The sequence below is a fragment of the Pongo abelii genome, chromosome 5, assembly GCF_028885655.2.
Source record: "Pongo abelii isolate AG06213 chromosome 5, NHGRI_mPonAbe1-v2.0_pri, whole genome shotgun sequence".
Lineage (NCBI taxonomy): Eukaryota > Metazoa > Chordata > Mammalia > Primates > Hominidae > Pongo > Pongo abelii.
Genome location: NC_071990.2, coordinates 11,785,940 through 11,809,573, shown reverse-complemented (window position 1 = coordinate 11,809,573; position 23,634 = coordinate 11,785,940). Strand labels below are relative to the sequence as shown.

The 23,634-nt window shown below is 39.6% G+C and overlaps 1 pseudogene; it reads left to right on the top strand.

Annotated features, from left to right (window-relative positions):
* The window catches only part of LOC100458289 (S-adenosylmethionine decarboxylase proenzyme 1-like), a 70,140-nt pseudogene extending 46,734 nt beyond the window's left edge, over nucleotides 1–23,406 (top strand).
* The last annotated feature ends 228 nt before the right edge of the window (nucleotides 23,407–23,634 follow it).

Here is a 23,634-nt window from a genome sequence, read left to right as displayed (position 1 = left end):
AGGCTCACCACTCTGCCTCTATTGACACCTGGGGAGAAAGGTCCTTATTACTGTCATGGTGATGGGAGTTCTGGCTTCCCCTAGGCCTCCAGACATACCTCTTTGATATACTGGCTGGGAGGCATAGGAGTGCCTCAATGCCACTCACCATGTGATCCCTACTGACACCATGGTGGAGGGTTGGCTCATTACTACTGGTGGGAGTGAAATTCTCAACTCTTCACAAGGCTTCTCAGACACCACCTCATCAGGAAGGAGATGTGCCTGGACTTCCACCCCCTTAACTGGGGTGGAAGTCTAGGCTCCTACATGGTCTACACTGACACCTCAAAGGGGACACTCATTACTGCTCATTGGGAATGGAAGTCTGGGCTCCCTACTCAGCCTGGCAAAGAGATTGGGGAGCCTTTCTACAGTTTGATAAGGATGGAAGTCTAGGTTCTCAATTTAGTGTTTGCTGGTGTAAGTGGGAATGTGGCCACAGGGTCTTTTTACCCCACTGTGGTGCTTGGCTACAATGGAGTGTTTACTTTTCTAAAAATTTTGCATTGTGCTAGACTGTTCCATTTCTGATCCTTTGGCTCAACAGAGAGGGATTTTGTTGGGCTTTGTTTGGTCCGTGTTTGTGGACATTACAAGATTATTGGCTTTTTTAGTACCTGATTTGGGATATATGGGGAAAATAGAAAACCTAGAGAACTCTCTGTCATGTCATTTTTTAGGTTCTTAGGTTCCTAGCTAGTATGCCTTCTTTCCACCTTTCAGAGACTTTTCATGTTTGTTTCATATATAATGCCCAGGGTTGGGGAGCAATTTAGTGTTCTTAGTGGAAGGTATAGAAAAAAATTTTCTACTCCATCTTTCTGTAAGTAGAGATGTCCCCATTAAGTTGTTTTGATTCTACCACCTAATTACAAAATATTATTGATTTTCATAAGTGTTGGGTTATCATGTAAGAATTCCCCAATTCTTGAATACATAAGAATTATAAATGCAGCATATTATAAAATATATTTCAATTACTTTATAGTATCATGTATTATATACACAAAATATTATAAATATATATTATTATGTATTACATATACATAAAGTGCTAATAATACAAAATATACAATTTTAGAAGCCATTGAAAGGTGCTGTTCAGATCTTTCCCATGATGAGCATAGTGTTTGATGGCTCCAGCTGTCACCCTCTGGATTCACCACTACATACACTCCAAGGCCATGCTTCCCACAGGCTGCCCCCAGCACAATGGGGATACTAATTGTTTTAGTCTGTTTTCACACTGCCCTAAAGGACTGCTAGAGACTGGGTAATTTATAAAGAAAAGAGTCTTGACTCACAGTTTTGTATGGCTAGGGAAGCCTCAGGAAACTTAAAATCGTGGCAGAAGGGGAAGCAGACATGTCTTTTTTTTAAATTATGTTTTTTAAATTAATTGTTTTAATTATACTTTAAGTTCTAGGGTACATGTGCACAACATGCAGGTTTGTTACATAGGTATACATTTGCCATGTTGGTGTGCTGCACCCATTAACTCATCATTTACATTAGGTATTTCTCCTAATGCTATCCCTCCCCCCTCCTCCCACCCCATGACAGGCCCCAGTGTGTGATGTTCCCCACCCTGTGTCCAAGTGTTCTCATTGTTCAATTCCCACCTATGAGTGAGAATATGCGGTGTTTGGTTTTCTGTCCTTGTGATAATTTGCTCAGAATGATAGTTTCCAGCTTCATCCATGTCCCTACAAAAGACATGAACTCATCCTTTTTTATGGCTGCATAGTATTCCATGGTGTATATGTGCCACATTTTCTTAATCCAGTCTATCACTTATGGACATTTGGGTTGGTTCCAAGTCTTTGCTATTGTGAATAGTGCCACAAAAAACATAAGTGTGTATGTGTCTTTATAGCAGCATGATTTATAATCCTTTGGGTATATACCCAGTAATGGGATCACTGGGTCAAACGGTATTTCTAGTTCTAGATCCTTGAGGAATCGCCACACTGTCTTCCACAATGGTTGAACTAGTCTACACTCCCACCAACAGTGTAAAAGTGTTCCAATTTCTCCACATCCTCTCCAGCACCTGTCGTTTCCTGACTTTTTAATGATTGCCATTCTAACTGGTGTGAGATGGTATCTCATTGTGGTTTTGATTTGCATTTCTCTGATGGCCAGTGATGATGAGCATTTTTTCATGTGTCTGTTGGCTGCATAAATGTCTTCTTTTGAGAAGTGTCTGTTCATATCCTTCACCCACTTTTTGATGGGGTTGTTTGTTTTTGTCTTGTAAATTTGTTTAAGTTCTTTGTAGATTCTGGATATTAGCCGTTTGTTAGATGGGTGGATTGCAAAAATTTTCTCCCATTTTGTAGGTTGTCTATTCACTCTGATGGTAGTTTCTTTTGCTGTGCAGAAGCTCTTTAGTTTAATTAGATCCCATTTGTCTATTTTGGCTTTTGTTGCCATTGCTTCTGGTGTTTTAGTCATGAAGCCCTTGCCCATGCCTATGTCCTGAATGGTATTGCCTAGGTTTTCTTCTAGGATTTTTATGGTTTTTAGGTCTAACATTTAAGTCTTTAATCCATCTTGAATTAATTTTTGTATAAGGTGTAAGGAAAGGATCCAGTTTCAGCTTTGTACATATGGCTAGCCAGTTTTCCCAGCACCATTTATTAAATAGGGAATCCTTTCCCCATTTCTTGTTTTTGTCAGATTTGTCAAAGATCAGATGGTTGTAGATGTGTGGTATTATTTCTGAGGGCTCTGTTCTGTTCCATTGGTCTATATCCCTGTTTTGGTACGAGTACCATGCTGTTTTGGTTACTGTAGCCTTGTCGTATAGTTTGAAGTCAGGTAGCGTGATGCCTCCAGCTTTGTTCTTTTGGCTTAGGATTGTCTTGGCAGTGCAGGCTCTTTTTTGGTTCCATATGAACTTTAAAGTAGTTTTTTCCAATTCTGTGAAGAAAGTCATTGGTAGTTTGATGGGAATGGCATTGAATGTATAAATTACCTTTGGCAGCATGGCCATTTTCACGATATTGATTCTTCCTATCCCTGAGCATGGAATATTCTTCCATTTGTTTGTGTCCTCTTTTATTTCACTGAGCAGTGGTTTGTAGTTCTCCTTGAAGAGGTCCTTCACATCCCTTGTAAGTTGGATTCCTAGGTATTTTATTCTCTTTGAAGCAATTGTGAATGGGAGTTCACTCATGATTTGGCTCTCTGTCTGTTATTGGTATATAAGCATGCTTGCGATTTTTGCACATTGATTTTGTATCCTGAGACTTTGCTGAAGTTGCTTATCAGCTTAGGGAGATTTTGGGCTGAGACAATGGGGTTTTCTAAATATACAATCATGTCATCTGCAGACAGAGACAATTTGACTTCCTCTCTTCCTATTTGAATTCCCTTTATTTCCTTCTCTTGCCTGATTGCCCTGGCCAGAACTTCCAACACTATGTTGAATAGGAGTGGTGAGAGAGGGCATCCCTGTCTTGTGCCGGTTTTCAAAGGGAATGCTTCCAGTTTTTGCCCATTCAGTATGATATTGGCTGTGGGTTTGTCGTAAATAGCTCTTATTATTTTGAGATACGTCCCATCAATACCTAGTTTATTGAGAGCTTTTAGCATGAAGGCTGTTGAATTTTGTGGAAGGCCTTTTTTGTATCTATTGAGATAGTCATGTGGTTTTTGTGATTGGTTCTGTTTATATGATGGATTACGTTTATTGATTTGCATGTGTTGAAGCAGCCTTGCATCCCAGGGATGAAGCCAACTTGATCGCAGACATGTCTTACATGGTGGCAGGAGAGAGAGCACAAGCAAAAGCAGAGGAAATTGCCTTATAAAATCATCAGATCTTGTGAAAACTCACTCAGTATCACAAGAAAAGCATGGGGGAAACCCCCATGATCCAAGGACCTCCCATCAGGTCTCTCCCTTGACATGTGGAGATTATGGGGATTATAACTCAAGATGAGATTTGGGTAGGGACACACAGCCAAACCATGAAATGAATGCAGGCCATCTCTGAGATACTCAGGACTCCTCTGCTTGGTGACTTTGACTCAAAGACTCCAAATGAGCCTGGCAAACTGTTCATGGAATTTTCTTGACACTTTCTTGGAACATTCCAAGACTCTTCCTACTCAATGGATGTCCATCCCCCTCCTCTCCTTCACAGGTGTTATGTCTGCTCCATGGTCCGAAGGCTCTGCCTGCCTCCTCTGCTGCTCTCCTCCTTTTCTTCTTCATAGATTTGTACCTCATGCAAATCTAATCTCACCTTGGCATCTACTTTTCAGAGGATCTGAGCTGGCACAGTCAGCTGTTGACACATCCACCAAGTACTTTACACATCTAGACCCAGTTATAGGAATGGATATATTAAATAGATGGACCTGTAGATATATAATACATCATACTGTATTATATGTAGCACTATGTACACAAACACATGCATTGTGCAGGATGATTTGATCATCACAGAGTATCATTGATATGAAAATTCTGGTGGGGACAGGAACAATGTGGCTCACCAGTAGCCAAGTAACTATCTCCCACGTATCAATCCACAGTAGGGTTCAAATTCATGCCTTTTTAATACTACAAATTCTAATGTCATCAACCTTCACAGTTAGTCATAAATTTTTGAAAGAACAAAACTCTACATAGCCTTTGTAGATGGAATGTTCTCCAAATGCAGACACATACTATATTTGCACAGTCCAATGAGGTTGCCACTAGCTAAGTGTGGCTATTGAATCCTTGAAATATGACTAGTGTGACTATGGAATTTTTATGCTATTAATATGTTTAATATTATTTAATTTTAATGATTTAAAATTTAAATTTTAAATTTAAGTAGGCACATGTGGTTAGGAGCTACCATAATGAACAGTGTGGGCTATAGTATGTCACAAATCCTTACCTTAGTTCCTATTCCAATAATTACTACCTGATATGGTTTGGCTCTGTGTCCCCAACCAAATCTCCTCTTGTAGCTCCCATAATTCCCACGTGTTGTGGCAGGGACACAATGGGAGATGGTTGAATCATGGGGGTGGGTCTTTCCCATGCTGTTCTCATGATAGTGAATAAGTCTCATGAGATCCGATAGTTTTAAAAATGGGAGTTTCCCTGCACAACCTCTCGCTTTACCTGCCGCCATCCATGTAAGATGTGACTTGCTCCTCCTTGCCTTCTGTCATGATTGTGAGGCCTCCCCAGCCGTGGGGAACTGTGAGTCCAATTAAACCTCTTTCTTTTGTAAAGTGCCCAGTTTCGGGTATGTATTATCAGCAGCATAAAAACAGACTAATACACTACCTGAGACCAGGCCTTCATCCTCACATGCCTGGACTCTTACAATAGCTTTCCAAATCTTCTCCATGTTTCACCTCTCCTAACCCCCAGTTAGCCTCTAAGTTGCCACTATGGTGATTTTTCTAAAATACAGTATCAGGTCACTTCCCAGCTAAAAAGACCTCCCAGAGGTGAGACTGTGGCTGACTCAATTGATGCATTCTCTTCCTTTCCCTTATACCCGGCCCCATACATACCTGGTGGCTTAATAAATGTCTAGTGGGAGAAAAATGAACATATTTCAACTGTAGGATATTCTAGAATAGTTTGTCTTAAGTTACCCTAATTTGAGGAATTAGGCCCCCTAAATTAGGAAGACAATGAGGGCATATTTTTGGGAGGTGACATAAACATGTATAATCTTTATAAGACTTACTACCTTCTAGTGGGTAGGCCTTGTTCCCAAGCATCCCCTGGCTATTATCAATGCAATGGGCAGGAGAAAAAGTGCATTTCTGGACCTCTTCCAAAGTGACCCTCTGTGAGACAGCCACCCTGGCTCAATATGAGGGAAATAAGATTCTCAAGAAGGGAAAATCTTATTTGTGAAGCATTAGACACCATTTTCAGTGCAATGAATCACTTCATTATTTCACTAATAAATCCATTGCTTTCCTTAGTAAAGCCTCTCCTTAGCAAGGTGAAACATGAGTAAAAGGAATATGATCAATAGCAAAGCTTATTTAAGTTTGATCCTTGTCATAAAAAGCATTTTGAGTATTAGCAGTGTTTTCTGTTTCTAAGGGACAAGTGCATGCACACACACACACACACACACACACCCTTGAGTGTATGTTTGAATACATGAAATCCCCAGATGTGCACAAGAATTTTCCTCTTCTCCTCTCCCCAAAATGTACTTCTGTTTTCATCCCATCAGTGGGTCTTCCCACAGAAAACACTCCTCTCTCCCATCGCAGTCTTCTCAATGGGGGATGCAGTTGGTTTCTCTGCTCAGTGAACTTTCCTTTTCTCAGGGAGGAAGATTTAATTGCAGGGTTTCACATTAAAAAATAATGTTTAGACTGGTAGGGATCAGCCACATTCAAGGAATGTGGTTTGCTCAGAAATGAGTGGCGCAAATCCCCTGCTTTTTGCCGGCAGGGAACTCAGGAAGAAACTCTTTGGCTGTTGTTGAAATAATCCATATTTGATTACATTTCTTTCAAACAAGTGCTTGATTCACTTGGAACCCAGTTGTTAGGCTTGATGCACGGTCAAAAAAATCTACAATTGCATATGTTGGTCATATGCATGTGACTGGAAAATCCCATAATTCATTTGCTGTAAAGGCGGGCTCCTAAATATTTTTTGCACACCGCAATAACATTTAATTATTTTGCAGCTTGCAGTTATGACTCTGACTGTTCTAAATCGTTTGCCTTGCTTTATCATTAGTGACAAAGTTGTACTGTTTTACTTCAGCTCAGGCATGAAAGATGATTTTATTATATGCTTGTCCCTTCCTTGACCAGAGGCTAAAAAAGTCACTTGTCTGATTAAGCCAGCTACAAACTGCAGGAAGTAAGATATCACCTGGAGTAGCCTGTTTATTGGGAATACACTAAGATAAAGTGGTAGGAAACGCTCTCCCTGCAATTATACATCAAGCTCTAATTTTCCATTCTGAAACATCAACATTCAACCACTAAATCTGACTTTCTTGTGCATGTCACTAGCTTTATGCTTTAGCTCAGAAAGTGAAATTCCCCAACTCATCTTCCTGCTGTTCAGCTTTTTGTTGTGGCTTCATAGCAAAGCTCATGTTATCTTACTCCTTTGGAAAAGGCACTGTGAAAGTTCCTTTCCGCCTGTTAAAAACCGGACGTGCTTATTGGCAGGCTGAAGCATATAATGCAGCCATGTATCATTTATTTCCAGTGTGAATGTCTTTACTCATTGTGAAGAGAGCAAACTGTTGCACTAGCAAACTGTTGCAGATGAATGATTTCCTTGTCAACAGGACAATGATGTAAAAGGCTTGTTAATATGGACGTATTTGTACAATCTCTACATACTTGAAAAAAGCCAGATGCCAAAGAGTATATACTGTGTGATTTCATTTGTGTAGAGTTCAAAACAAACAAAAAGAATCCCAGGTGTTGGAAGCCAGTAGTGGTTACTCCTGAGGGGCTAGACTAGAAAAGGCATGAGTGGTGTTTCTGGGTGCTGATAGTGTCCTGTTTTTTGGTCTTCATTATGGTTACATGGGTGCGTTCACTTCATGAGGATGTATGGAGGGTACACTTACAATACATGCACTTTCTGTTTGTGTCATACGTTTCAATCAGAGGTTGACACTGGAATACACTGAAAATGTTCTTCATGCAGGTCATCAAAATAGTAAGGATTTGAGGGTTTGGACCTAAGAGGCTCTGCGTTTAGAGCACAGGACGTTACTGCTGTTTTTCTTCTTTTCTATGTCTCATAACTATTAAGCACCAAAATGCCACACAATAAGTGACCAGTTCCAGTTCTTTTTCTGAGAACATAAGCTGATTGCTTGCTTTCCTGGTACATAAACATGAATCGAATGTGATGAATTTTTCAAAAAGCACTCTATGGCTAGGACAGCTCCGAGAATAAACACCAAGGCCTCTGCCCACGAAGAGAAGCATTTTAAACAATACTCTCAACCACCCCCAATCCAACTGCCACCAAACAGTTGAGCTGAAGGGTAAAAGCCCAAGTGCGCTGCAAAACCTGTGAGCAGGAAGTCAGACAGCATAGGTAATGATATCTACTCAGAGCCGGATTCACATCCTACTTAACTCCACGGGAATTCTCAACAGTTGGTCTTGACAACTCCGGCAATGCCAAGGCTCATTAACCTATTTGCAGGTGCTCTGCTTTCTAATCCGCCTGTGTTTAGAGAGAAACGTCCTCAAAATTCTCTGATGCAGCCTGCCACCTGGGTTCAGGGTTGAGTTCATTATGCATTTTGGGACTCGAGATGGGAAGTGAAAGCTTTGGGTGATTCTGAAGTCGAGAGTCTTTCAGTTGGTAATCCCATGAAACATTTAACATCAAATTCACAGTAATCAGAGAGAGGCATGGTAGGTAGTCTTCAATGGTTGAGCAAACCTTCCTAGCCTACTATTTATGAAACTAGGCTGTGCTAAATCTCCCAAATATCTGAACCTTTTAGGGTAGACAAAAGAGAACCAGAGCATTTCCTCATGTCCTTCGTTTATTTCTTAGGACACATGTCTGTGTTTTTCTGCCGAACTGTAGAGTGGGATTTCTGAATTAAATGGTTCTGCCTCATCACCCTGGGGAGCTGGACAACTCTTGTTTGATGGTTTCTATTATGGGCTACCTTTGAGAATCACGTTATTTCTAAAACACAGGGACTGCAAAATCTTTTGCTGGGTACTCTCCCTTTTGGAGACATTATAGGATTTACAAATTGACCTCAAGTATTTTCCTCTGTAAAAGGACCGTTGAGTTAACCCTTCATAGTGGGGTTTCTGATATACAGTAAGTTTGTTATAACAAGATATTTTCCAAGATTCGCAGGAATGAGTCCTCTGGACAGGGGCCAAGACTAGCTTGCCTGCCACTGACCCTGTGATAGATACCCAGAGAAACGATGGAGACAGTCTCTTACATATTAATGGTCAGTCTGCTCTGCTTTCTAAATCAATCTTTCTTTCTTTCTCTCTTTCTTTCTCACCTTCCTGCCTTCGTTTCTTCCTTCCCTTCATCCCTCCCCCACCTCCTTCTTTCCTTTCTTTTTTTTTTTTTTTTTGGTTTTGGATCAAAACTTTAATAAGGATTCCAGAACAAATAACAGGTAAAATTATGGAGCCTCCAACAAAGCAGAATTGGCATAAGTATACAGCATTTCTGATCTCCCTTTAAAAATCAGCCATTAGCCTAAGATGTGACCACCTTCACTTCAATTCACTGTCAGGTATTTTTGTTTTTTTAGGTCTAATACTAGAAGATAATTGTGCCTCAATTAAAAGACAAAGTCTCTTAAAGCTACAACTTTTCAGAAGTCATTAGGGAGCGAGTACTAACAGCAAAGGTCCTCATAGTACACCTGGTGACGTGGGAACTGCAAAGGAAGGCTTGTTAGCACACGGTTCCACAAGGTTTTGCTGGATGAAATAATCATGTGTATATATCCTGTCTTGGCCTTGGGAAAGAACAAGTTATCTCTGACTGAACTATAATCAAGAATTCTGTCAGTACCTCAGAGTACTAGACAAGCAAGCTCCTGGTTATCCAGGGACAACGTATAGTGCCACTGAAATGGCTTCTGTTTGAAATAAGTAATATGATTATTTCAGTTGTAGCATTCAGTGTGCATTATCATACTACCAATTTTGAACAAATCTTTCCTTTCTGCAAATCGCCTCACAAATAACCTCTTTCCCAGGAGTCACTGGGACTAATTGTTTTGAGAACATGAAGTCCTAAGCTTGTCCCTGAGAGTGTATTCACAGAAGCTCATAGTATTCAGGGCAGGTAATTGGATTGTGCTTTTGTGGGCTTGGAGGGAGGGTGGTCAACCGTACTCTGCTTTCTGGGTGGAAAGAGGGCTCTGTTTCTTAGCAGAGCAAGGGTTGGAACCAGGACTGCTGATTCTTGTTGCAGCCCACCTTGTCACATACTTACTTTTGCAAAACCAACCTATATTAATCTTCTGAAAGCTGGAGTAAATGATCTACAAATCATGAGTGAGTGGCCACAGGATTACAGGGGTTAGCTGGAGTGGCAGAAATAGAGGTAGCATTTGATGGAGTCTTGGCATTTTTCTGACAATACCCTGCAAAGATTGCTTGTTGAATTAACCAAAATGTTGAAAAGCTAGAAGGCAAATTTTTTGCTGCTATACCTTTCTGCTGGTCTCCTCATGATTCTATATTTATGTAACACTGACTCTATGTCCTGTACAAACAGCTTTTAATATATGTAGTACCACTAATTAAAGCAAGGGAGCTGGAGAAAGGTTTACCTCATTAAGAGAAGCAGCTTTTGTTTTGTTCTAAAGGGCAGTCTGAAACACATTTCATCACTGTTGCTTCTTGAAGAGTATGATTTGTCTTTGATGAGTTCCATTATGAAGAGTAAGTCTAAGGTCAGTGCTGAGAAGAAAATAACTGTGCGTATGTTTGGGATTGCATCCTTCAGAAAGAGAGGAGAGAAATGACGAATGTGATGTTGACATCAGATTAGAGACCATGCACCTAGGGAAGATAACTGGGATGCCAACTTTAGTATGGAAAAACATGCATGGGTGAATGATTCAGCTATTCCCATCGGAGCTACTGATCTCACGCATGGCATGCACGAACTTTTGGGGGTTTGGGCCACTTGTAATATAGACTGGTTATTATCTATCCATTAAACCCACTGGATGTAGCTATAATCTGTTAAGATAAAAGGCAGATTTCACTGTCTTCAGATGAAACAACTTTTGTTTGAAGCTAAAACAAAACCTTTCAGCCCCTCTCAGGATAAAAATTAAAGTCTTTATAAAGACAGACAAAATGGACCCCAGACGCTCTCCCTCACTCTGTCCTGGCAATCATTGCCCCTTTGCGGGTTCTTGAACACCCTAGCATGCCCCTTCCTCAGGGCCCACATTGTCCTAGATAGATATTCTCTTGATATGGGATATGGGACAATCCTCTCCATTCTTTTTTTCTGTCTTTCTTTCTCTTTTTTTTTTTTGTAAAGATGGAATCTGACTATGTGTCCCAGGCTGGTCTCAAACTCCAGGCTTCATGCGATCCACCTGCCTCGGCCCTTCACACTTACCTGGCTCACTTTTTAATTTCCTTTAACTCTTTTCTCACTTTGAACCTCAATGAGGCCCATACTGCCAACCCATTTAAAATTGTAGCCCTTCCCTCAGCACTCCTGGTTTTCACTCTCCTACTGCCTACTGAGCATGGACATAGATTCATTGATTTGCCCTGGTCTCCATCTATAACCTGCGTGATATCTTCCCAGAGCACATTTTATATTCTAAAAATAATAATACTTACTAAGTCATTATGTTTACTTTAAATTGTTGACTTTTCCCCCACTAGAATGTAAACTGTCAAAGAGCAGGGGTTTTTGTTTCTTTCGTCTGCTGATGAATCTGTAGAACCTAGAATGGTGCCCAACATAGAGGTGTTAGCAGTATATTTGTTGAATGAACACACAAATGGTTGACTCTGTTGGAGCCCTGGTGAAGAATTAGGTACACAGAAAACGAAGCAATAAAAATGTAAGGTGATTATTAACAGCATTAGAAAAAAAATCCTCAAAAGTTGTCTGAGTAAGAAAATATAATCTTGGCTCAGAAATAAGCAGTATTTATAGAATCAAGATACTGTCATTGCTGAATATTGATTAAACAAACATTTTGTTTTATCTTTATTGGAAAATGAGAAGAGTGGAAGGAAGGTGACAGTAATGTAAGAGAGCCAGGTCCTGATCTACTGTAATAGAAAGTCAAGAGAGAATGGCCTAAAAGTGATAAATCTAGAAATTATGGAGAAAATATGTTATTTAGCAATATGAATTGTCTCTGAGGGTGTGGGAAAGAGCGGGGTGGGAAACATGTTTTTCATTATAAAATATATTACTCTTTGACTGTGTACAGCTACTACCTTGATAATAGTAAAAAAAAAGAAAAAAGGAAAAAAGGAAACATTCCACAAGCCCGTTATTCAGAAAGTACTACATTTCTCTTCGAATTTTTTTCAACTTTTCTTCTTAAATATTTTCAGATGATTAATACTATTTATTCTCTGAAATACAAAACTTCATGTATCATGAAGTATTACAATTGCTAGATTATTAAAAATTGTTAAAGATTTAAGTATAATTCATATAGTAGATAAATTATAAATTATCTATAAATAGATAAATTATGTATGATGATTTAAATAAGTAATTACATTTTCTTTACTTATATATTCCACATTTAAAATGATAACATTGAACTATTTCCAATGTTCATTGGATGCTTAGATTTTTAAAAATAATGTATTTATGAGGAATAAATGCAAATACAAAGTTACAAATAAATACAAAGTTTTAATTTGCTATTATTTACCCTGGCCTCCAAAAAAACCCCACACGTTGAAGAAAAACAAGAAAATGAATTCGGAAAATGTAAAGACTGCTCTTTTGGCTGAAAGTTACAGCATCATTTAGGTGAGTCAGTCTTGGATGTACTGTGTAGCTCATGAATGAACTTTATTTAAAACAAAGCAAATAATAGCAACAATAAAAGAAAAGTCACTAAAACCACACATATGTATAAACATAAATAAATTATATATACAAATATATATAATATATACTTATTTAGATAAATATATATAATATATACTTATTTAGATAAATATATATAATATATACTTATTTAGATAAATATATATACCCTTTTTCTACCATATTGATCAAGCACAGAAGACTAATACTCAAATTCCACCATCCATATCTCCATGTACCGTGACACAACCTTGGCAAAGTCGTCCAGAACTTCTGATTACTGATGAGTGCACTTTGGATGTTCTGTCAGAATCAGGAGCATTTAACAAATAGCATCAACTGAATCATTTTAATGATTACTGAGGCCATGGTAGTGACCTTCAAAGGAACATTATGTCTTTACCTATTTATAATTATCTCTATATATGTGTGGTTTAACGATGGTTTGGTTTCTTTCTAAATATTAGGGTAAAGACATATGTATGTATAAATAGATAAATATAGTCTGTAGACATGAAATTGTATAAATTATTAGGATATACACATACGTAGATGAATGTATTACTTTTAGTTGTTATCGAGCAATAGGTTGGCCTGTAATATAGCAACTTTTAATTCAATCAGCCCATGAACATAATTAATAAACATAACAGAGAATGTAAATTATCTAAGATAAATGATTTATCATGATTTAAACAAGTAATTATATTTTCTTATAAAATTAACATTTAATTTTTTAAGTTAAAAAGTATGAGGTCTTTCAAATTAAGCCACATGTTTGCTTCTATTATAACATTCATTGCCTAGTATTATAAATGACTCTTCTCTCAGTACCTGACTAATAGGTGACATTCAATTTGTGAAAAGGAAGGAAGGAAGGGAGGATAGAAGGAAGGAGGGAGGGAGGGAGGGAGGGAAGGAAGGAAGGAAGAGAGGGAGGGAGGGAGAGAGGGAAGGGCACACACTAGAGCACCAGAGAGAGATTCCCAGAATGAACAATTTGGGTATTGATATGGTTTGGCTCTGTGTCCCCACCCAAATCTCATCTTGTAGCTCCCATAGTTCCCACATGTTGTGGGAGGGACCTGGTGGGGGGTGATTGAATTAGGGGGGTGGGTCTTTCCTGTGCTGTTCTCGTGATAGTGAATGAGTCTCATGAGATCTGATGGCTTTAAAAATGGGAGTTTGCCTGCACAAGTTCCCTCTCTTTGCGGGCTGCCATCCATGTGAGATGGGACTTGCTCCTCCTTGCCTCCCGCCATGATTGTCAGGCTTCCCCAGCCACTGGAACTGTAAGTCCAATTAAACCTCTTTCTTTTGTAAGTTGCCCAGTCTGGGTATGTCTTTATCAGCAGTGTGAAAACGGACTAATACATGTATCTTTTTTAGTAGATGAGAATCATATGGCTAATAAGAAACATTAAACTATTATTTAATTCTATCATGTTTGGGCAGCAAATTGTCTGGGCTGTGTTGTTAGTAGAAAATTCAAGTGAAAAACACATCATATGCTTTCGGAGGCTTACAGACTGACCTTACATCCAACAGAGAAGACAAAGAGAATCAAACTAGAACACTCCAGGGAAGGCCACTGAAACAATCTCTAAAGGACTACAAAGGAGCTTTGAAGGGACAGTCTGAAGCATGCCTTCCATACAATGGATCACACATTGGTGGGCTCTGTGGTGTCAGGCAGACCAGTCTGGCACAGAGTGACTGTCACCCATTGACAGGGGATCATTGAGCCCATGATGGGGTTTCTAGTTATGTTCTAATATGGGTGGTTCCTGCTCACCAATACTGTGTTAAGATTGGACAGCATATACCAAGAGTGGCCCAGTCTGGGACTTCACATGCACAAGATACATTCACTCTGAATCAGATGAATGAGAAAGTCCACCAGTCTTTCAGGGCTTAGTGAGTTTCCACAGACCCAGGAAGGCATATCTCGGGGCCCAAAGTCCAGTCAGGCAGTGATAAAGACTCCAGAAAAGGTTCCTGGGATACAAAGAGTCAGAAACCTGGCAGATAGTCTATGTGAAAACAAAAAGACTCCAATATGAGACTAACTGAAGCCTCCTGGTGTCTCCATGTTTCTTCTCATGGTCTTCATGGTAGGGGAAGATGGATCCATTCTCTGGAGGCAAAGAGGACCCTTGGCCAGTGTCAAGGAGTGAGAGCACCAGGAAGAAGCTGTTCTGAAAGAAAGTTCTTTTTCAGGACTGAATTAACAGGATCATCTCCAAGGCGAAGCCGGGGTGAGAGCGGGGGCTGAAAAACAAGAGGGAAATGTAGCTGTTTTGTAAAGCTAGTAAACGTTTTTCAGTCTGTTCTTCCACCCAGAACAGGCAAGATGTAGGCCTTTCCATAATTGTAGACAAGATGAAACCAAAGAAGCCTCAGGCCTAAAACACCAATCCTTCATGACAGTTCGCTTGCTTTAATCTTGGCTCAGCGCTCAGAGTTCTGAAAAATAGACCATGCAGTTCAACCTCCTGCTAATAGACGGTCGCCATCCATGGCACGCCTTCCACTCTTTTAGATGTGTGACGGTACCCTTTTAGGGTACAGATTAAATCCCTCTGTAGCAAATTCTCAGAGAATGTCCTAGAATTTGGTTGCAAGGAATATGCTGGAAATAAGAGAGAAGGCCATTGGCTGAGGATCAGGAACCTTATTATAATGACCACATCTACCATAATGTAATTTGACCTGTGTTCACATTGGGGATTAGGAGAAAGTCTTCAGAGATGATTTTTTAATGGCATCATTTATTGAACATGGCTAGATTTAACTTTATTCTTCCCGCATCTAGGACTGGCAGTTTGGCTTTGGGTCAGATGTTCTTCCCAGTTTCTCAGGCACTGACTCCATGCTACAAGGTTTGGGTTGCAAATATTGCAAGGGAATGCTTAAACACAAACAGAATGTCTCACTGATTAAATGTCAGAGTGTAGTTTGCTTCCTGAAATTCAGGGAGGGGAGCCAGAGACCTGGGCTCCATGCCCAGCTCTTCTACTGACATTAGGGGTGACCTTGGGGGAAATTATTTAACTGTCTCCTGCCCAGTGAAATGTGACACATCAGGGCATTGCAAACACATTCCTGAGGTTTGTAGGTTCTTTGCAGATTTTTGAGCAGTGATGGGTTGCATGGAGTTCTTTCTTCTGTTCACTTTTCTACATGAACACCTGAGGCCCTTTATTAAAAAAAATGCCAGCTGGGTGCGGTGGCTCACGCCTGTAATCCCAGCACTTTGGGAGGCCGAGGCGGGTGGATCACGAGGTCAGGAGATTGAGACCATCCTGGTTAACATGGCGAAACCCCATCTCTACTAAACAAAATACAAAAAATTAGCTGGGCGTGGTGGCGGGCACCTGTAGTCCCAGCTACTCAGGAGGCTGAGGCAGGAGAATGGCGTGAACCCAGGAGGTGGAGCTTGCAGTGAGCCGAGATCGCGCCACTGCACTCCAGGCCTGGGCAACAGAGTGAGACTCCGTCTCAAAAAAAAAAAAAAAAAAAAGCCAATAAGGAGTTCTAAATAAAAGGCACTTCTAGTATTAATGGTATCGACAACAGCATCATCTCCCAGAAGGAAAAGCAGTGAGTGAACACATAACAATGCTTTTTCTTGTACGTATTATTTTCAACCCATTTGCAGGAAAATCTATTTTTTCTGTAAAATAAGCCAAGCATGTCTATGGCACATAAAAAGTACCATTTCTTCGTTTCCCATAATATCATGTAGCAAATTGCATAAGAACACGGACTGGAGTTAGACTCCCTGTGTAACCTTACTCTGACAGGTCCCTTCAACTCCTCTGTGCCTCAGTTTCCTCTCTGGTAAAAATGTGCCCATCTATTGGGCTTGCTATGAGGACAAATTCGTGCACACATTTAAAGTGCTTCGAACAGTGCCTGGCACTTAGTAAGCATTCCAGAAACGCTTGCCTTTATTGTTGTTCTTGCTGCCATTAATGTGATGAGCCCTAGGAAAGAGTGTATGTTGCTATATTTAGAAAACAAAGAGAAATTGGTTGTCTAAGGTGGAAGGAGTAAGTAAGTCAGTTACCAAAAAAATAAATAAAAGTGTTTCTTTAATTAATTCAAAAGGTTGGAAGAGGCACTAGACCTTGGCCAGTCAATGGAACAGGAATCCATAGTTAGATGCCCTCCAGGAATCACAAGGACAACATTAAACATTTCACAATATTACCTCATTTTGTACTTAAGGCTGCAAGTGTCTTCTGCTATGCTGATAGCAGGAAACTCAGCTTCAACCAGGAGAAAGGGTTTAATTCATTTCAGAGCTGTAGCCAACCCAGGAGGGTACTTCAGATGCAGCGCACCGTGCCACAGTCACCAGACGTCCATGTGGCTGTGTCCAGCCAATGGCCTAATGTGCACCGTGATCCAGTGAGATCGGGAATGCTTCCAGCGACTTTCCTTCTCAATGCAGCCCCTCTTACCTTTATTAGGAGTACTCAGCACCTTCTTAGACACTAGGCTCAGATTCAGGGCCCAAATCTGCCACAGCTCAACCTCAAACATCCCTTTTGATGGCTAACATTGTTCATGGCCCAGGGATATGCTTCTCAACATCTTTGTCTAATGTCCTTGAAACAGTAAATGACTGCATCTGAATGCTATGGAAATTTTGGGGTTGCATCCCTGCTGTCAGCACAGACAAAAGCACTACTCCAGAGTATAGGGAAAATTTAAGTGGTGAGATCTTTTGGGAGACAGAAAAGGTAAGTTAATTAATTTGCCAAATCCTTCTATTCTTTTCCATTAATTGATTGATCGATTCTTTTTGATACAGGGTCTCACTCTGTCACCTAGACTGGAGTGCAGTGGCCCGATCTTGGCTCAGTGTAACCTCCACCTCCCAGGCTCAAGCAGTTCTCCTGCCTCAGCCTCCCGAGTGGCTGGGATTACAGGAGCCCACCAACACGCCCAGCTAATTTTTTTTATTTTTAGTACAGACAGGGTTTCACTATGTTGGCCAGGCTGGTCTTGAACTCCTGACTTCAAATGATCCACCCACCTTGGCCTCCCAAAGTGCTGGGATTACAGGCATGAGCCACCGCACCCGGCCCAACCCTTCTATTCTTATACAACAAAATACTGTTTCTCAGTGTTGCCCAGCGTTCATTTCCTGCTTCTCCTCCTGTTTGTGGTTCTGCAGGTACTTGGGAATTAGCAAGGTCTTTTCAATAGTTGCACATAGTAGCTAAGAGACATTTTGCTATGTTAAACAATCATATTATTTTAAATTTATATATAGATCTGGAGGTTGCTTGAGTGATACCAATGCTTTATGTTGGCAACTAGATAGATATTGAAAGCTAAAACTGTGAATGGTTTTATTAAAACACTTAATAAGTTTAAAATGTTAATTCATTTAAATAAGTTTTATTTTAAAAGTTGATATTTATTAATCATAATTTCTATGTAAACAACTTTTATTATACATTTTGATTTCATGTAACACAATTTCTATTTTTTCTCTTAGTTTTAATAGAAAACTAACTATTTTGGAAGAAAGATAACATTAAAAAATAAATATTTTAATTTTTCAATTTTAGTATTTATTTAAATTTGCTCTTAGATAAAAATATATTTATATTTTGAATATATATATTGCATACAATTACATTTTTAATTCTTTGGTTTATTCTTAACCATAGAACAAACTATATGGAAATCTTTATTATAACAACATTATTGGTGTCTTTGCCGAAATGAAGGCAAGAAAAAAAATATGGAGTATATACACAATACCTCAAGAACTATGTGTGTCTTTACAGTTCATCCAAACATGGCCAACCTGTTCACAGGACACCACGATATCCATGATAATAATTAAAGTCTATTTTCTTTGATATTTCTTTTGATATTTTAGAAGATAATTTTTAGTCATCTAAAAACCATAGCTTTGCACATCTTCTTTTATTGTGTCTTTATGAATGTGTATGTCTTATGGTAGGAGGCCAGTACAGTTGATTCTTGTTATTTGTGGTAGTTGCATCCTATAAAGTCACAAGGAACACCGAATTATCAAATACTGAACAATTGCCCTGGGGAAATGCATGGTTAGGCTCCTGGTAACAGCATTTTTATCAACTGATGAGTACATAAACTGTTCCTGTTCAAAGACACCTTATTTAACATATATTGTTGATTTCATTAATGTCGAACTCAGGGCTAACAGCACTGTCACTCATGTCTGAGCGCTGCCTATTGTATGTTCTCCATAAAGCTCATCACAGCCTCCCTGCAGTTAGGGGCACTGTATGGCAGCGATCCCCTACCTTTTTGGCACCAGGGACTGGTTTAATGGAAGACAATTTTTTCACAGACCTGGGGGTGGGGAATGGTTTCAGGATTATTCAAGCACATTACATTTATTGTGCACTTTATTTCTATTATAATTACATTGAAATAGATAATGAAATAATTATGTAACTCATCATAACGTAGAATCAGTAGGAGCCATGAGCTTGTTTTCCTGCAACTAGACAGTCCCATCTGGGAGTGATGGGAGACAGTGACAGATCATCAGGCATTAGGTTCTCATAAGGAGCACACAGCCTACATCCCTCGCATGTGCAGTTCACCATAGGGTTTGTGCTCCTATAAGACTCTAATGCCACCACTGATCTGACAGGAGGCAGAGTTCACGCGGTAATGCGAGCGATAGGGAGTGACTGTAAGTAGAGATGAAGGAAGCTTTGCCGACTCACTGGCCACTCGCTGCCTGCTGTGAGGCCCAGTTCCTAACGGGCGGTGGACCAGTACCCTGCTATCTGGCACTTCAGCACGACACTTGGGGCCATTCTAAACAGCAAAACCACCAACAAAAAGCACTAAAACTTGAAACATGTGACACTAAATAGACCAAAAAAGGACACCCATTTACCAGATGAGAGCTGAAAGGAGGAGGCAGAGCTTCGCCTTGTTCATTTCAGCTGGGAACATGCGCATTGGCAACTCAAAATTTTTGCCTTGCTTTACAGTCTGTGAATGTCCACAACAGTGACTTAAGAGCTGATTTTGGGACTCCAGATGAATTTTAGCTAGTAGGCAAATTAGCAAATACAGAATATGAGAATAATGCAAATCAATTGTACATATTTTATATAATAGTTTGTTAACTTGATTTATACTTTTAAATACTTAGTCATATGGTATGTGAACTTCTGTTTGTATTCTTAGGCCCTACAAATGTGAGGAATGGGACTGGAACACAACATTTGTTGCTGAAGTTACATATTTTGGTATGTTTGATAAATTTAGGTAAATATCATAAGAGAGATAATTCATTTTAGAATAGAATTTTTTAAAGACTAATTTAAATGCTAACGAAAATCTGCTGCAGCCAATATTCTAACAGAAAAAGTTAAAAAGATCCAAAAGTGTACTGTGCTGTTTTTCTAAGTGTATCATAAATTTTAATATTAAATGAATGTGTCTCCTAATAGTAGTAAAATAAGAAAGAGTGTTATACTCAAAGCAGGGTGACACACATTAATTGTTGCATTTCAGGCAGCTGTAAGCAGTTTTGTGCCACTGGAAGAGAGAAAAATGATTCTGGTTGTGTGGAACGGACACAAGAGATTAGGCAAAGGATAACTCAAACCAGGCAACTTCTTTTTCTTTTCTTTCTTTTTGCATTTTTTAATTTTAATTTTAATTTTTTTAATTTTTTTATTATACTTTAAGTTCTAGGATACATGCGCACAACGTGCAGGTTTGTTACATATGTATACATGTGCTGTGTTGCTGTGCTGCACCCATTAACTCGTCATTTACATTAGGTATATCTCCTAATGCTATCCCTCCTCCTTCCCCCGACCCCACAACAGGCCCTGGTGTGTGATGTTCCCCTTCCTGTATTCAAGTGTTCTCATTGTTCAATTCCCACCTATGAGTGAGAACATGCAGTGTTTGGTTTTTTGTCCTTGCTATAGTTTGCTGAATTAATGATGGTTTCCAGCTTCATCCATGTCCCTACAAAGGACATCAACTCATCATTTTTTGTGGCTGCATAGTATTCTATGGTGTATATGTGCCACATTTTCTTAATCCAGTCCATCATTGATGGACATTTGGGTTGGTTCCAAGTCTTTGCTATTGTGAATAGTGCCGCAATAAACATGTGTGTGCATGTATCTTTATAGTAGCATGATTTATAATCCTTTGGGTATATACCCAGTAATGGGATGGCTGGGTCAAATGGTATTTCTAGTTCTAGATCCCTGAGGAATCGCCACACTGTCTTCCACAAGGGTTGAACTAGTTTACAGTCCCACCAACAGTGTAAAAATGTTCCTATTTAGGAACTGTCTCCAAAGCTGGCCCTGGAGAGCCCCAATTTCTCAGATGATAGCAATGAAGAAAGGGGATTGTAAATCAGCTAGCTGTAGTTTAGAGACTGGAGGTTGTCAGAACCACGGTAACCAATGGATTGTTTGTGTGAGGCAGGGTGGGACAGTAGATTGATAGAGAAACAGATAGTGTGCATAGATTGACGATTGGACAGATTTTTTTTTTTTAAGTCACCTCTAGTCCTATTTGTTTATCTTTACTTTTGTTGCCTGTGATTTTGGTGTCATACCCAAGAAATGTTTCTGTGTATCAAAGGAAACAATCAGTAGAGTGGAAAGGCAACCTATGGAACGGAGAAAATATTTGCAGATTACATAGTGGATAACGGTTTAATATTCAGAATCTGTAAAGAACTCTTACAACTCAACAACAAAAAATTCAAATGAGCAAAGGATTTAAATAGACATTTCTCCAAAGAAGATATACAAATAGACAACAAACATATAAAAAGATGTTCAATATCACCAACCATTAGAGAATGCAAATCAAAACCACAATAAGATATTGCTTCATATCCATCAGGATCACTACCATAATAAAAAACAACACACATAGAAAATAACAAGTGTTGGTGAGAATATGGGGAAATTGGAAATTTTCTGCACTGTTGGTGGGAAAATAAATGGTGCAGCTGCCATTTAAAACTCTATGGAGATTCCTCAGAAAATTAAAAATAGAACTACTATATGATTTGGCATTTCAATTTCTGGGCAAATATCCAAAAGAATTGAAAGCAGAATATTGAAGAAATATTTGCACACCCATGTTCAGAGCACCATTATTCACAATAGCCAAGGTTGGGAACAACCCAAATGTCCATTGCCAGATGAAGGGATAAACAAGAGATGTTCTACACCTACAATGGAATATTATTCAGCCTTAAAAAAGAAGGGAATCTTCTCACATGCTACATTATGGATAAATCTTGAAGACATATGGTAAGCGAAATAGGCTAGTTACAAAAAGACAAATATTGTATACTCCCATTTATGTTAAGTATTTAAGGTAGTCAAATTCACAGAAACAGAAAATACAATGGTGGTTGACAGGGGCTGGGAGGAGAGAGAAATGGGGAATTGTTCAACAGGTATAAAGTATGAGTTTTGCAAGATAAAAATGTTCTGGAGATCAGTTTCACAGCAGTGTGAATACCCTTAACACTACTAAACTGGATGCTTAAACATGGCTCAGATGGGCTTACATAAAATGGCCAGAAACATTAGCCTAGTGCTTATTCTACTCTCTGTAATGGGAAAGCAGTAGATTACCAGAAACTAAACTGTATCTGCCTCTATTTCGGAGAGACTCACATTCAACTCTGGCTCACAAAAAGCTGGGAAAAGTTCATGAGTCCTTTTTTTAAAAAAAAAATTAACATAAAACTATAGCAAAACAAAAAGCAATCTGAACTGTAGTAACACAGCTGAAACCATCTGCAGCAGTGACAGCAATGGCAGGAGAGGAGGTTTAATTTAGTTGATTTTCTGTGGCTGTTGGTTTGTTCACTGGGAGTTGCACATTTTTCCTAAGGGACTGAGAAGCTGCTAGAGGTCTGGTTCTCCTGGAAACAACTCAATGCAAACCAAGGATCTGGGGCGTTTCATACTATTTTCAGATCTGAATGCGGGCATACCTTTTTGTTTGTTTGTTTGTTTTAGGAAGAAAGTCTTGCTCTGTCACCCAGGCTGGAGTGCAATGGCCCAATCATAGCTCACTGCAGCCTCCAACTCCTGGACTCAAGTGTTCCTGCCGCCTCGACCTCTCAAAGTGCTGACATTACAGGCCTGAGCCACCGTGCCCGGTCGAGACATTTCATTTTGAAGACATGTTGTAGCACCCTCTTGCCAAAAGCACTGGTTCTCCTTTTGAAGCTTGCTAGGGATTACAATGGATTTCACTCAATTCAAAGCTTCTTTTATTTTCCTAAGGATTTCTTGAAGCCTTCTCACTAAAGGTACCTGGGATTTTCAGAAAGAAATTGAGTTTCTTAAAGCAATTTTTCCAAATGGAGCAGTGTATTATATGAGACATATGAATTCTGACTGTTGGTACTTATATATTCCAGATTTCTCAGAGAGTGGGGTAGTAAGCCAGATCAAACCCTGGAAATGCTGATGAGAGAGTTTGACCTAGCAGTTAAGGGAAGATTCTTTCTCCATGAAAGACTGTGTCACTGCAGAGGATGTCACGTGGACTGGAATTGGTGCCCTGACACCAGGTTCTGTCATTGATGCCACACTGTTCAATCCTTGTGGGTAGTCGATGAAAGGAACGAAATCGGATGGCACTTATGGAACTATTCACATCACTCCAGAATCAGATTTTTCATACATCAGCTTTGAAACAAACTTAAATCAGACCTCCAGTGATGACCTGATCAGGAAAGTTGTGGAAGTCCTCAAGCCAGGAAACTGATGACGACTTCGTTTTTTTAAGGTTTTTGATTTTTTTTTATGTTTTGGAGACAGAGTCTTGCTCTGTCGCCCAGGCTGGAGTGCAGTGGCATGATCTTGGCTCACTGCAACATCTGCCTCCGGGGTTCAAGTGATTCTCCTGCCTCAGCCACCTGAGTAGCTGAGATTACAGGCACGTGCCACCATACCCAGCTTCTGTATTTTTAGTAGAGACAGAGTTTTGCCATGT